This window comes from Cucurbita pepo, chromosome 16 (genome assembly GCF_057944985.1).
Source record: "Cucurbita pepo subsp. pepo isolate OVF chromosome 16, ASM5794498v1, whole genome shotgun sequence".
In the NCBI taxonomy this organism is placed as follows: Eukaryota; Viridiplantae; Streptophyta; class Magnoliopsida; order Cucurbitales; family Cucurbitaceae; genus Cucurbita; species Cucurbita pepo.
This window is the reverse complement of record NC_141813.1, coordinates 3,193,765-3,207,992: the sequence shown is the minus strand read 5'-3', so window position 1 is coordinate 3,207,992 and position 14,228 is coordinate 3,193,765. Positions and strand designations below refer to the sequence as shown.

Genomic DNA, 14,228 nt, shown 5'->3' with positions numbered 1-14,228 from the left:
AATAGAAAATCTCGATAATGCTACTCGTGTCATCTATAAATTTAACTGATATTGTGGCAAACCCTAGTTTTCAAATTATGCGCACTAATATCATCATAGCTAATCTCCGGGATGCACCAGCCGAGAATCGAACTCTAGGTCTGTACCGTGGTAGGGTACTATTCTACCACTAGACCACTTGTGCTTCTAAATTTATTCATATCCATAACTTACTCGTATTTTGGTCATGCAGTTCTTCTGAAGCCGTTAACTTTTCGTTCACCTCCTGATTTAAAAAAATGAAAACAGAAAATCTCGATAGTGCTACTCGTGTCATCTATAAATTTAACTGATATTGTGGCAAACCCTAGTTTTCAAATTAAGCGCACAAATATCATCATAGCTAATCTTCGGGATGCACCAGCCGAGAAATGAACTCGGGTCTGTACCGTGGCAGAGAACTATTCTACCACTAGACCACTGGTGCTTCTAAATTTATTCATATCCATAACTTACTCGTATTTTGGTCATGCAGTTCTTCTGAAGCCCTTAACTTTTCGTTCACCTCTCGATTTAAAAAAATGAAAACAGAAAATCTCGATAGTGCTACTCGTGTCATCTATAAATTTAACTGATATTGTGGCAAACCCTAGTTTTCAAATTATGCGCACTAATATCATCAAAGCTAATCTTCGGGATGCACCAGCCGAGAATCGAACTTGGGTCTGTACCGTGGCAGGGTACTATTCTACCACTAGACCACTGGTGCTTCTAAATTTATTCGAATCCATAACATACTCGTATTTTGGTCATGCAGTTCTTCTGAAGCCCTTAACTTTTCGTTCACCTCTCGATTTAAAAAAATGAAAACAGAAAATCTCGATAGTGCTACTCGTGTTATCTATAAATTTAACTGATATTGTGGCAAACCCTAGTTTTCAAATTATGCGCACTAATATCATCATAGCTAATCTTCGGGATGCACAAGCCGAGAATAAAACTCGGGTCTGTACCGTGGCAGGGTACTATTCTACCACTAGACCACTGGTGCTTCTAAATTTATTCGAATCCATAACTTACTCGTATTTTGGTCATGCAGTACCTCTGAAGCTTTAACTTTTCGTTCACCACTCGATTTAAAAAAATGAAAACAGAAAATCTCGATAATGCTACTCGTGTCATCTATAAATTTAACTGATATTGTGGCAAACCCTAGTTTTCAAATTATGCGCACTAATATCATCATAGCTAATCTTCGGGATGCACCAGCCGAGAATCGAACTCGGGTCTGTACCGTGGCAGGGTACTATTCTACCACTAGACCACTGGTGCTTCTAAATTTATTTGAATCCATAACATACTCGTATTTTTGTCATGCAGTTCTTCTGAAGCCCTTAACTTTTCGTTCACCTCTCGATTTAAAAAAATGAAAACAGAAAATCTCGATAGTGCTACTCGTGTTATCTATAAATTTAACTGATATTGTGGTAAACCCTAGTATTCAAATTATGCGCACTAATATCATCATAGCTAATCTTCGGGATGCACCAGCGAAGAATTGAACTCTAGGTCTGTACCATGGCAGGGTACTATTCTACCACTAAACCACTAGTGCTTCTAAATTTATTCGAATCCATAACTTACTCGTATTTTGGTCATGCAGTTCTTCTGAAGCCCTTAACTTTTCGTTCACCACTCGATTTAAAAAAATGAAAATAGAAAATCTCGATAATGCTACTCGTGTCATCTATAAATTTAACTGATATTGTGGCAAACCCTAGTTTTCAAATTATGCGCACTAATATCATCATAGCTAATCTTCGGGATGCCCCAACCGAGAATAAAACTCGGATCTGTACCGTGGCAGGGTACTATTCTACCACTAGACCACTAGTGCTTCTAAATTTATTCGAATCCATAACTTACTCGTATTTTGGTCATGCAGTTCTTCTGAAGCCCTTAACTTTTCGTTCACCACTCGATTTAAAAAAATGAAAATAGAAAATCTCGATAATGCTACTCGTGTCATCTTTAAATTTAACTGATATTGTGGCAAACCCTAGTTTTCAAATTATGCACACTAATATCATCATAGCTAATCTTCGGGATGCACCAGCCGAGAATCGAACTCGGGTCTGTACCGTGGCAGGGTACTATTCTACCACTAGACCACTAGTGCTTCTAAATTTATTCGAATCCATAACTTACTCGTATTTTGGTCATGCAGTTCTTCTGAAGCCCTTAACTTTTCGTTCACCACTCGATTTAAAAAAATTAAAATAGAAAATCTTGATAATGCTACTCATGTCATCTATAAATTTAACTGATATTGTGGCAAACCCTAGTTTTCAAATTATGCGCACTAATATCATCATAGCTAATCTTCGGGATGCACCAGCCGAGAATCGAACTCGAGTCTGTACCGTGGCAGGGTACTATTCTACCACTAGACCACTGGTGCTTCTAAATTTATTCGAATCCATAACATACTCGTATTTTGGTCATGCAGTTCTTCTGAAGCCCTTAACTTTTCGTTCACCGCTCGATTTAAAAAAATGAAAACAGAAAATCTCGATAGTGCTACTCGTGTTATCTATAAATTTAACTGATATTGTGGCAAACCCTAGTTTTCAAATTATGCGCACTAATATCATCATAGCTAATCTTCGGGATGCCCCAACCGAGAATAAAACTCGGGTCTGTACCGTGGCAGGGTACTATTCTACCACTAGACCACTAGTGCTTCTAAATTTATTCGAATCCATAACTTACTCGTATTTTGGTCATGCAGTTCTTCTGAAGCCTTAACTTTTCGTTCACCGCTCGATTTAAAAAAATGAAAACAGAAAATCTCGATAGTGCTACTCGTGTCATCTATAAATTTAACTGATATTGTGGCAAACCCTAGTTTTCAAATGATGCGCACTAATATCATCAAAGCTAATCTTCGGGATGCACCAGCCGAGAATCGAACTCGGGTCTGTACCGTGGCAGGGTACTATTCTACCACTAGACCACTGGTGCTTCTAATTTTATTCGAATCCATAACATACTCGTATTTTTGTCATTCAGTTCTTCTGAAGCCCTTAACTTTTCGTTCACCTCTCGATTTAAAAAAATGAAAACAGAAAATCTCGATAGTGCTACTCGTGTTATCTATAAATTTAACTGATATTGTGGTAAACCCTAGTTTTCAAATTATGCGCACTAATATCATCATAGCTAATCTTCGGGATGCCCCAACCGAGAATAAAACTCGGGTCTGTACCGTGGCAGGGTACTATTCTACCACTAGACCTCTAGTGCTTCTAAATTTATTCGAATCCATAACTTACTCGTATTTTGGTCATGCAGTTCTTCTGAAGCCCATAACTTTTCGTTCACCACTCGATTTAAAAAAATGAAAATAGAAAATCTCGATAATGCTACTCGTGTCATCTATAAATTTAACTGATATTGTGGCAAACCCTAGTTTTTCAAATTATGCGCACTAATATCATCATAGCTAATCTCCGGGATGCACCAGCCGAGAATCGAACTCTAGGTCTGTACCGTGGTAGGGTACTATTCTACCACTAGACCACTTGTGCTTCTAAATTTATTCATATCCATAACTTACTCGTATTTTGGTCATGCAGTTCTTCTGAAGCCCTTAACTTTTCGTTCACCTCTCGATTTAAAAAAATGAAAACAGAAAATCTCGATAGTGCTACTCGTGTTATCTATAAATTTAACTGATATTGTGGTAAACCCTAGTTTTCAAATTATGCGCACTAATATCATCATAGCTAATCTTCGGGATGCCCCAACCGAGAATAAAACTCGGGTCTGTACCGTGGCAGGGTACTATTCTACCACTAGACCTCTAGTGCTTCTAAATTTATTCGAATCCATAACTTACTCGTATTTTGGTCATGCAGTTCTTCTGAAGCCCATAACTTTTCGTTCACCACTCGATTTAAAAAAATGAAAATAGAAAATCTCGATAATGCTACTCGTGTCATCTATAAATTTAACTGATATTGTGGCAAACCCTAGTTTTCAAATTATGCGCACTAATATCATCATAGCTAATCTCCGGGATGCACCAGCCGAGAATCGAACTCTAGGTCTGTACCGTGGTAGGGTACTATTCTACCACTAGACCACTTGTGCTTCTAAATTTATTCATATCCATAACTTACTCGTATTTTGGTCATGCAGTTCTTCTGAAGCCCTTAACTTTTCGTTCACCTCTCGATTTAAAAAAATGAAAACAGAAAATCTCGATAGTGCTACTCGTGTTATCTATAAATTTAACTGATATTGTGGTAAACCCTAGTTTTCAAATTATGCGCACTAATATCATCATAGCTAATCTTCGGGATGCCCCAACCGAGAATAAAACTCGGGTCTGTACCGTGGCAGGGTACTATTCTACCACTAGACCTCTAGTGCTTCTAAATTTATTCGAATCCATAACTTACTCGTATTTTGGTCATTCAGTTCTTCTGAAGCCCTTAACTTTTCGTTCACCACTCGATTTAAAAAAATGAAAATAGAAAATCTCGATAATGCTACTCGTGTCATCTATAAATTTAACTGATATTGTGGCAAACCCTAGTTTTCAAATTATGCGCACTAATATCATCAAAGCTAATCTTCGGGATGCACCAGCCGAGAATCGAACTCGGGTCTGTACCGTGGCAGGGTACTATTCTACCACTAGACCACTGGTGCTTCTAAATTTATTCATACCCATAACTTACTTGTATTTTGGTCATGCAGTTCTTCTGAAACCCTTAACTTTTCATTCACCTCTCGATTTAAAAAAATGAAAACAGAAAATCTCGATAGTATTACTCGTGTCATCTATAAATTTAACTGATATTGTGGCAAACCCTAGTTTTCAAATTATGCGCACTAATATCATCATAGCTAATCTTCGGGATGCACCAGCCGAGAATCGAACTCGAGTCTGTACCGTGGCAGGGTACTATTCTACCACTAGACCACTGGTGCTTCTAAATTTATTCGAATCCATAACATACTCGTATTTTGGTCATGCAGTTCTTCTGAAGCCCTTAACTTTTCGTTCACCGCTCGATTTAAAAAAATGAAAACAGAAAATCTCGATAGTGCTACTCGTGTTATCTATAAATTTAACTGATATTGTGGTAAACCCTAGTTTTCAAATTATGCGCACTAATATCATCATAGCTAATCTTCGGGATGCACCAGCCGAGAATAAAACTCGGGTCTGTACCGTGGCAGGGTACTATTCTACCACTAGACCACTGGTGCTTCTAAATTTATTCGAATCCATAACTTACTCGTATTTTGGTCATGCAGTTCTTCTGAAGCCCTTAACTTTTCGTTCACCACTCGATTTAAAAAAATGAAAATAGAAAATCTCGATAATGCTACTCGTGTCATCTATAAATTTAACTGATATTGTGGCAAACCCTAGTTTTCAAATTATGCGCACTAATATCATCATAGCTAATCTTCAGGATGCACCAGCCGAGAATCGAACTCGGGTCTATACCGTGGCAGGGTACTATTCTACCACTAGACCACTAGTGCTTCTAAATTTATTCGAATCCATAACATACTCGTATTTTGGTCATGCAGTTCTTCTGAAGCCCTTAACTTTTCGTTCACCACTCGATTTAAAAAAATGAAAATAGAAAATCTCGATAATGCTACTCGTGTCATCTATAAATTTAACTGATATTGTGGCAAACCCTAGTTTTCAAATTATGCGCACTAATATCATCATAGCTAATCTTCGGGATGCACCAGCCGAGAATCGAACTCGGGTCTGTACCGTGGCAGGGTACTATTCTACCACTAGACCACTGGTGCTTCTAAATTTATTCGAATCCATAACTTACTCGTATTTTGGTCATGCAGTACCTCTGAAGCTTTAACTTTTCGTTCACAACTCGATTTAAAAAAATGAAAACAGAAAATCTCGATAATGCTACTCGTGTCATCTATAAATTTAACTGATATTGTGGCAAACCCTAGTTTTCAAATTACGCGCACTAATATCATCATAGCTAATCTTCGGGATTCCCCAACTGAGAATAAAACTCGGGTCTGTACCGTGGCCGGGTACTATTCTACCACTAGACCACTAGAGCTTCTAAATTTATTCGAATCCATAACTTACTCGTATTTTGGTCATGCAGTTCTTCTGAAGCCCTTAACTTTTCGTTCACCACTCGATTTAAAAAAATGAAAATAGAAAATCTCGATAATGCTACTCGTGTCATCTATAAATTTAACTGATATTGTGGCAAACCCTAGTTTTCAAATTATGCGCACTAATATCATCATAGCTAATCTTCGGGATGCACCAGCCGAGAATCGAACTCGGGTCTGTACCGTGGCAGGGTACTATTCTACCACTAGACCACTTGTGCTTCTAAATTTATTCGAATCCATAACATACTCGTATTTTGGTCATGCAGTTCTTCTGAAGCCCTTAACTTTTCGTTCACCTTTCGATTTAAAAAAATGAAAACAGAAAATCTCGATAGTGCTACTCGTGTTATCTATAAATTTAACTGATATTGTGGCAAACCCTAGTTTTCAAATTATGCGCACTAATATCATCATAGCTAATCTTCGGGATGCCCCAACCGAGAATAAAACTCGGGTCTGTACCGTGGCAGGGTACTATTCTACCACTAGACCTCTAGTGCTTCTAAATTTATTCGAATCCATAACTTACTCGTATTTTGGTCATGCAGTTCTTCTGAAGCCTTAACTTTTCGTTCACCTCTCGATTTAAAAAAATGAAAACAGAAAATCTCGATAGTGCTACTCGTGTCATCTATAAATTTAACTGATATTGTGGCAAACCCTAGTTTTCAAATTATGCGCACTAATATCATCAAAGCTAATCTTCGGGATGCACCAGCCGAGAATCGAACTCTGGGTCTGTACCGTGGCAGGGTACTATTCTACCACTAGACCACTGGTGCTTCTAAATTTATTCGAATCCATAACATACTCGTATTTTGGTCATTCAGTTCTTCTGAAGCCCTTAACTTTTCGTTCACCTCTCGATTTAAAAAAATGAAAACAGAAAATCTCGATAGTGCTACTCGTGTCATCTATAAATTTAACTGATATTGTGGCAAACCCGAGTTTTCAAATTAAGCGCAATAATATCATCATAGCTAATCTTCGGGATGCACCAGCCGAGAATAAAACTCGGGTCTGTACCGTGGTAGGGTACTATTCTACCACTAGACCACTGGTGCTTCTAAATTTATTCGAATCCATAACTTACTCGTATTTTGGTCATGCAGTTCTTCTGAAGCCCTTAACTTTTCGTTCACCACTCGATTTAAAAAAATGAAAACAGAAAATCTCGATAATGCTACTCGTGTCATCTATAAATTTAACTTATATTGTGGCAAACCCTAGTTTTCAAATTATGCGCACTAATATCATCATAGCTAATCTTCGGGATGCACCAGCCGAGAATAAAACTCGGGTCTGTACCGTGGCAGGGTACTATTCTACCACTAGACCACTGGTGCTTCTAAATTTATTCGAATCCATAACTTACTCGTATTTTGGTCATGCAGTTCTTCTGAAGCCCTTAACTTTTCGTTCACCACTCGATTTAAAAAAATGAAAACATAAAATCTCGATAGTGCTACTCGTGTCATCTATAAATTTAACTGATATTGTGGCAAACCCTAGTTTTCAAATTATGCGCACTAATATCATCATAGCTAATCTTCGGGATGCACCAGCCGAGAATCGAACTCTAGGTCTGTACCGTGGCAGGGTACTATTCTACCACTAGACCACTGGTGCTTCTAAATTTAGTCGAATCCATAACTTACTCGTATTTTGGTCATGCAGTACCTCTGAAGCTTTAACTTTTCGTTCACAACTCGATTTAAAAAAATGAAAACAGAAAATCTCGATAGTGCTACTCGTGTCATCTATAAATTTAACTGATATTGTGGCAAACCCTAGTTTTCAAATTATCCGCACTAATATCATCATAGCTAATCTTCGGGATGCACCAGCCGAGAATCGAACTCGGGTCTGTACCGTGGCAGGGTACTATTCTACCACAAGACCACTGGTGCTTCTAAATTTATTCGAATCCATAACATACTCGTATTTTGGTCATGCAGTTCTTCTGAAGCCCTTAACTTTTCGTTCACCACTCGATTTAAAAAAATGAAAACATAAAATCTCGATAGTGCTACTCGTGTCATCTATAAATTTAACTGATATTGTGGCAAACCCTAGTTTTCAAATTATGCGCACTAATATCATCATAGCTAATCTTCGGGATGCACCAGCCGAGAATTGAACTCTAGGTCTGTACCGTGGCAGGGTACTATTCTACCACTAGACCACTAGTGCTTCTAAATTTATTCGAATCCATAACTTACTCGTATTTTGGTCATGCAGTACCTCTGAAGCTTTAACTTTTCGTTCACAACTCGATTTAAAAAAATGAAAACAGAAAATCTCGATAGTGCTACTCGTGTCATCTATAAATTTAACTGATATTGTGGCAAACCCTAGTTTTCAAATTATGCGCACTAATATCATCATAGCTAATCTTCGGGATGCACCAGCCGAGAATCGAACTCGGGTCTGTACCGTGGCAGGGTACTATTCTACCACAAGACCACTGGTGCTTCTAAATTTATTCGAATCCATAACATACTCGTATTTTGGTCATGCAGTTCTTCTGAAGCCCTTAACTTTTCGTTCACCTCTCGATTTAAAAAAATGAAAACAGAAAATCTCGATAGTGCTACTCGTGTCATCTATAAATTTAACTGATATTGTGGCAAACCCTAGTTTTCAAATTATGCTCACTAATATCATCAAAGCTAATCTTCGGGATGCACCAGCCGAGAATCGAACTCGAACTCGGGTCTGTACCGTGGCAGGGTACTATTCTACCACTAGACCACTGGTGCTTCTAAATTTATTCATATCCATAACTTACTCGTATTTTGGTCATGCAGTTCTTTCGAAACCCTTAACTTTTCGTTCACCTCACGATTTAAAAAAATGAAAACAGAAAATCTCGATAGTGCTACTCATGTCATCTATAAATTTAACTGATATTGTGGCAATCCCTAGTTTTCAAATTATCCGCACTAATATCATCATAGCTAATCTTCGGGATGCACCAGCCGAGAATAAAACTCGGGTCTGTACCGTGGCAGGGTACTATTCTAACACAAGACCACTGGTGCTTCTAAATTTATTCGAATCCATAACATACTCGTATTTTGGTCATGCAGTTCTTCTGAAGCCCTTAACTTTTCGTTCACCTCTCGATTTAAAAAAATGAAAACAGAAAATCTCGATAGTGCTACTCGTGTCATCTATAAATTTAACTGATATTGTGGCAAACCCTAGTTTTCAAATTATCCGCACTAATATCATCATAGCTAATCTTCGGGATGCACCAGCCGAGAATAAAACTCGGGTCTGTACCGTGGCAGGGTACTATTCTACCACAAGACCACTGGTGCTTCTAAATTTATTCGAATCCATAACATACTCGTATTTTGGTCATGCAGTTCTTCTGAAGCCCTTAACTTTTCGTTCACCTCTCGATTTAAAAAAATGAAAACATAAAATCTCGATAGTGCTACTCGTGTCATCTATAAATTTAACTGATATTGTGGCAAACCCTAGTTTTCAAATTATGCGCACTAATATCATCATAGCTAATCTTCGGGATGCACCAGCCGAGAATAAAACTCGGGTCTGTACCGTGGCAGGGTACTATTCTACCACTAGATCACTGGTGCTTCTAAATTTAGTCATATCCATAACTTACTCGTATTTTGGTCATGCAGTTCTTCTGAAGCCCTTAACTTTTCGTTCACCAATCGATTTAAAAAAATGAAAACAGAAAATCTCGATAGTGCTACTCGTGTCATCTATAAATTTAACTGATATTGTGGCAAACCCTAGTTTTCAAAATTATGCGCACTAATATCATCAAAGCTAATCTTCGGGATGCACCAGCCGAGAATCGAACTCGGGTCTGTACCGTGGCAGGGTACTATTCTACCACTAGACCACTGGTGCTTCTAAATTTATTCATATCCATAACTTACTCGTATTTTGGTCATGCAGTTCTTTCGAAACCCTTAACTTTTCGTTCACCTCACGATTTAAAAAAATGAAAACAGAAAATCTCGATAGTGCTACTCATGTCATCTATAAATTTAACTGATATTGTGGCAAACCCTAGTTTTCAAATTATCCGCACTAATATCATCATAGCTAATCTTCGGGATGCACCAGCCGAGAATAAAACTCGGGTTTGTACCGTGGCAGGGTACTATTCTAACACAAGACCACTGGTGCTTCTAAATTTATTCGAATCCATAACATACTCGTATTTTGGTCATGCAGTTCTTCTGAAGCCCTTAACTTTTCGTTCACCTCTCGATTTAAAAAAATGAAAACAGAAAATCTCGATAGTGCTACTCGTGTCATCTATAAATTTAACTGATATTGTGGCAAACCCTAGTTTTCAAATTATCCGCACTAATATCATCATAGCTAATCTTCGGGATGCACCAGCCGAGAATAAAACTCGGGTCTGTACCGTGGCAGGGTACTATTCTACCACAAGACCACTGGTGCTTCTAAATTTATTCGAATCCATAACATACTCGTATTTTGGTCATGCAGTTCTTCTGAAGCCCTTAACTTTTCGTTCACCTCTCGATTTAAAAAAATGAAAACAGAAAATCTCGATAGTGCTACTCGTGTCATCTATAAATTTAACTGATATTGTGGCAAACCCTAGTTTTCAAATTATGCGCACTAATATCATCATAGCTAATCTTCGGGATGCACCAGCCGAGAATAAAACTCGGGTCTGTACCGTGGCAGGGTACTATTCTACCACTAGATCACTGGTGCTTCTAAATTTAGTCATATCCATAACTTACTCGTATTTTGGTCATGCAGTTCTTCTGAAGCCCTTAACTTTTCGTTCACCAATCGATTTAAAAAAATGAAAATAGAAAATCTCGATAATGCTACTCGTGTCATCTATAAATTTAACTGATATTGTGACAAACCCTAGTTTTCAAATTAAGCGCACTAATATCATCATAGCTAATCTTCGGGATGCACCAGCCGAGAATCGAACTCTAGGTCTGTACCGTGGCAGGGTACTATTCTACCACTAGACCACTAGTGCTTCTAAATTTATTCGAATCCATAACTTACTCGTATTTTGGTCATGCAGTTCTTCTGAAGCCCTTAACTTTTCGTTCACCACTCGATTTAAAAAAATGAAAACAGAAAATCTCGATAGTGCTACTCGTGTCATCTATAAATTTAACTGATATTGTGGCAAACCCTAGTTTTCAAATTATGCGCACTAATATCATCATAGCTAATCTTCGGGATGCACCAGCCGAGAATCGAACTCTAGGTCTGTACCGTGGCAGGGTACTATTCTACCACTAGACCACTAGTGCTTCTAAATTTATTCGAATCCATAACTTACTCGTATTTTGGTCATGCAGTTCTTCTGAAGCCCTTAACTTTTCGTTCACCACTCGATTTAAAAAAATGAAAACAGAAAATCTCGATAATGCTACTCGTGTCATCTATAAATTTAACTGATATTGTGACAAACCCTAGTTTTCAAATTAAGCGCACTAATATCATCATAGCTAATCTTCGGGATGCACCAGCCGAGAATCGAACTCTAGGTCTGTACCGTGGCAGGGTACTATTCTACCACTAGACCACTAGTGCTTCTAAATTTATTCATATCCATAACTTACTCGTATTTTGGTCATGCAATTCTTCTGAAGCCCTTAACTTTTCGTTCACCTCTCGATTTAAAAAAATGAAAACAGAAAATCTCGATAGCGCTACTCGTGTCATCTATAAATTTAACTGATATTGTGGCAAACCCTAGTTTTCAAATTATGCGCACTAATATCATCATAGCTAATCTTCGGGATGCACCAGCCGAGAATCGAACTCTAGGTCTGTACCGTGGCAGGGTACTATTCTACCACTAGACCACTTGTGCTTCTAAATTTATTCATATCCATAACTTACTCGTATTTTTGTCATGCAGTTCTTCTGAAGCCTTAACTTTTTGTTCACCTCTCGATTTAAAAAAATGAAAACAGAAAATCTCGATAGTGCTACTCGTGTCATCTATAAATTTAACTGATATTGTGGCAAACCCTAGTTTTCAAAATTATGCGCACTAATATCATCAAAGCTAATCTTCGGGATGCACCAGCCGAGAATCGAACTCGGGTCTGTACCGTGGCAGGGTACTATTCTACCACTAGACCACTGGTGCTTCTAAATTTATTCATATCCATAACTTACTCGTATTTTGGTCATGCAGTTCTTTCGAAACCCTTAACTTTTCGTTCACCTCACGATTTAAAAAAATGAAAACAGAAAATCTCGATAGTGCTACTCATGTCATCTATAAATTTAACTGATATTGTGGCAAACCCTAGTTTTCAAATTATCCGCACTAATATCATCATAGCTAATCTTCGGGATGCACAAGCCGAGAATAAAACTCGGGTCTGTACCGTGGCAGGGTACTATTCTAACACAAGACCACTGGATCTTCTAAATTTATTCGAATCTATAACATACTCGTATTTTGGTCATGCAGTTCTTCTGAAGCCCTTAACTTTTCGTTCACCTCTCGATTTAAAAAAATGAAAACAGAAAATCTCGATAGTGCTACTCATGTAGTCTATAAATTTAACTGATATTGTGGCAAACCCTAGTTTTCAAATTATCCGCACTAATATCATCATAGCTAATCTTCGGGATGCACCAGCCGAGAATAAAACTCGGGTCTGTACCGTGGCAGGGTACTATTGTACCACTAGACCACTGGTGCTTCTAAATTTATTCGAATCCATAACATACTCGTATTTTGGTCATGCAGTTCTTCTGAAGCCCTTAACTTTTCGTTCACCTCTCGATTTAAAAAAATGAAAACAGAAAATCTCGATAGTGCTACTCGTGTCATCTATAAATTTAACTGATATTGTGGCAAACCCTAGTTTTCAAATTAAGCGCACTAATATCATCATAGTTAATCTTCGGGATGCACCAGCCGAGAATAAAACTCGGGTCTGTACCGTGGCAGGGTACTATTCTACCACTAGACCACTGGTGCTTCTAAATTTATTCGAATCCATAACTTACTCGTATTTTGGTCATGCAGTTCTTCTGAAGCCCTTAACTTTTCGTTCACCACTCGATTTAAAAAAATGAAAACAGAAAATCTCGATAATGCTACTCGTGTCATCTATAAATATAACTGATATTGTGGCAAACCCTAGTTTTCAAATTATGCGCACTAATATCATCATAGCTAATCTTCGGGATGCACCAGCCGAGAATAAAACTCGGGTCTGTACCGTGGCAGGGTACTATTCTACCACTAGACCACTGGTGCTTCTAAATTTATTCGAATCCATAACATACTCGTATTTTGGTCATGCAGTTCTTCTGAAGCCCTTAACTTTTCGTTCACAACTCGATTTAAAAAAATGAAAACAGAAAATCTCGATAGTGCTACTCGTGTCATCTATAAATTTAACTGATATTGTGGCAAACCCTAGTTTTCAAATTATGCGCACTAATATCATCAAAGCTAATCTTCGGGATGCACCAGCCGAGAATCGAACTCGAACTCGGGTCTGTACCGTGGCAGGGTACTATTCTACCACTAGACCACTGGTGCTTCTAAATTTATTCATATCCATAACTTACTCGTATTTTGGTCATGCAGTTCTTTCGAAACCCTTAACTTTTCGTTCACCTCACGATTTAAAAAAATGAAAACAGAAAATCTCGATAGTGCTACTCATGTCATCTATAAATTTAACTGATATTGTGGCAAACCCTAGTTTTCAAATTATCCGCACTAATATCATCATAGCTAATCTTCGGGATGCACTAGCCGAGAATAAAACTCGGGTCTGTACCGTGGCAGGGTACTATTCTACCACTAGACCACTGGTGCTTCTAAATTTATTCGAATCCATAACATACTCGTATTTTGGTCATGCAGTTCTTCTGAAGCCCTTAACTTTTCGTTCACCTCTCGATTTAAAAAAATGAAAACAGAAAATCTCGATAGTGCTACTCGTGTCATCTATAAATTTAACTGATATTGTGGCAAACCCTAGTTTTCAAATTATGCGCACTAATATCATCATAGCTAATCTTCG

The 14,228-nt window shown here is 38.0% G+C and overlaps 6 non-coding genes across 6 annotated transcripts; all 6 read right to left on the bottom strand.

The window, feature by feature from the left end:
* Positions 1–1,240: 1,240 nt before the first annotated feature.
* TRNAG-GCC (transfer RNA glycine (anticodon GCC)) lies at positions 1,241–1,311 on the bottom strand. The gene has a single exon. It is a non-coding gene; the product is annotated as a tRNA-Gly (tRNA).
* Positions 1,312–2,932: 1,621 nt separating this feature from the next.
* TRNAG-GCC (transfer RNA glycine (anticodon GCC)) lies at positions 2,933–3,003 on the bottom strand. Its single transcript has one exon. It is a non-coding gene; the product is annotated as a tRNA-Gly (tRNA).
* A 1,624-nt stretch (positions 3,004–4,627) lies between these two features.
* Positions 4,628–4,698, bottom strand: TRNAG-GCC (transfer RNA glycine (anticodon GCC)). The gene has a single exon. It is a non-coding gene; the product is annotated as a tRNA-Gly (tRNA).
* Positions 4,699–5,755: 1,057 nt separating this feature from the next.
* On the bottom strand, positions 5,756–5,826 carry TRNAG-GCC (transfer RNA glycine (anticodon GCC)). Its single transcript has one exon. It is a non-coding gene; the product is annotated as a tRNA-Gly (tRNA).
* Positions 5,827–9,991: 4,165 nt separating this feature from the next.
* Positions 9,992–10,062, bottom strand: TRNAG-GCC (transfer RNA glycine (anticodon GCC)). The gene has a single exon. It is a non-coding gene; the product is annotated as a tRNA-Gly (tRNA).
* A 2,189-nt stretch (positions 10,063–12,251) lies between these two features.
* Positions 12,252–12,322, bottom strand: TRNAG-GCC (transfer RNA glycine (anticodon GCC)). The gene has a single exon. It is a non-coding gene; the product is annotated as a tRNA-Gly (tRNA).
* Between the last annotated feature and the right edge of the window lie 1,906 nt (positions 12,323–14,228).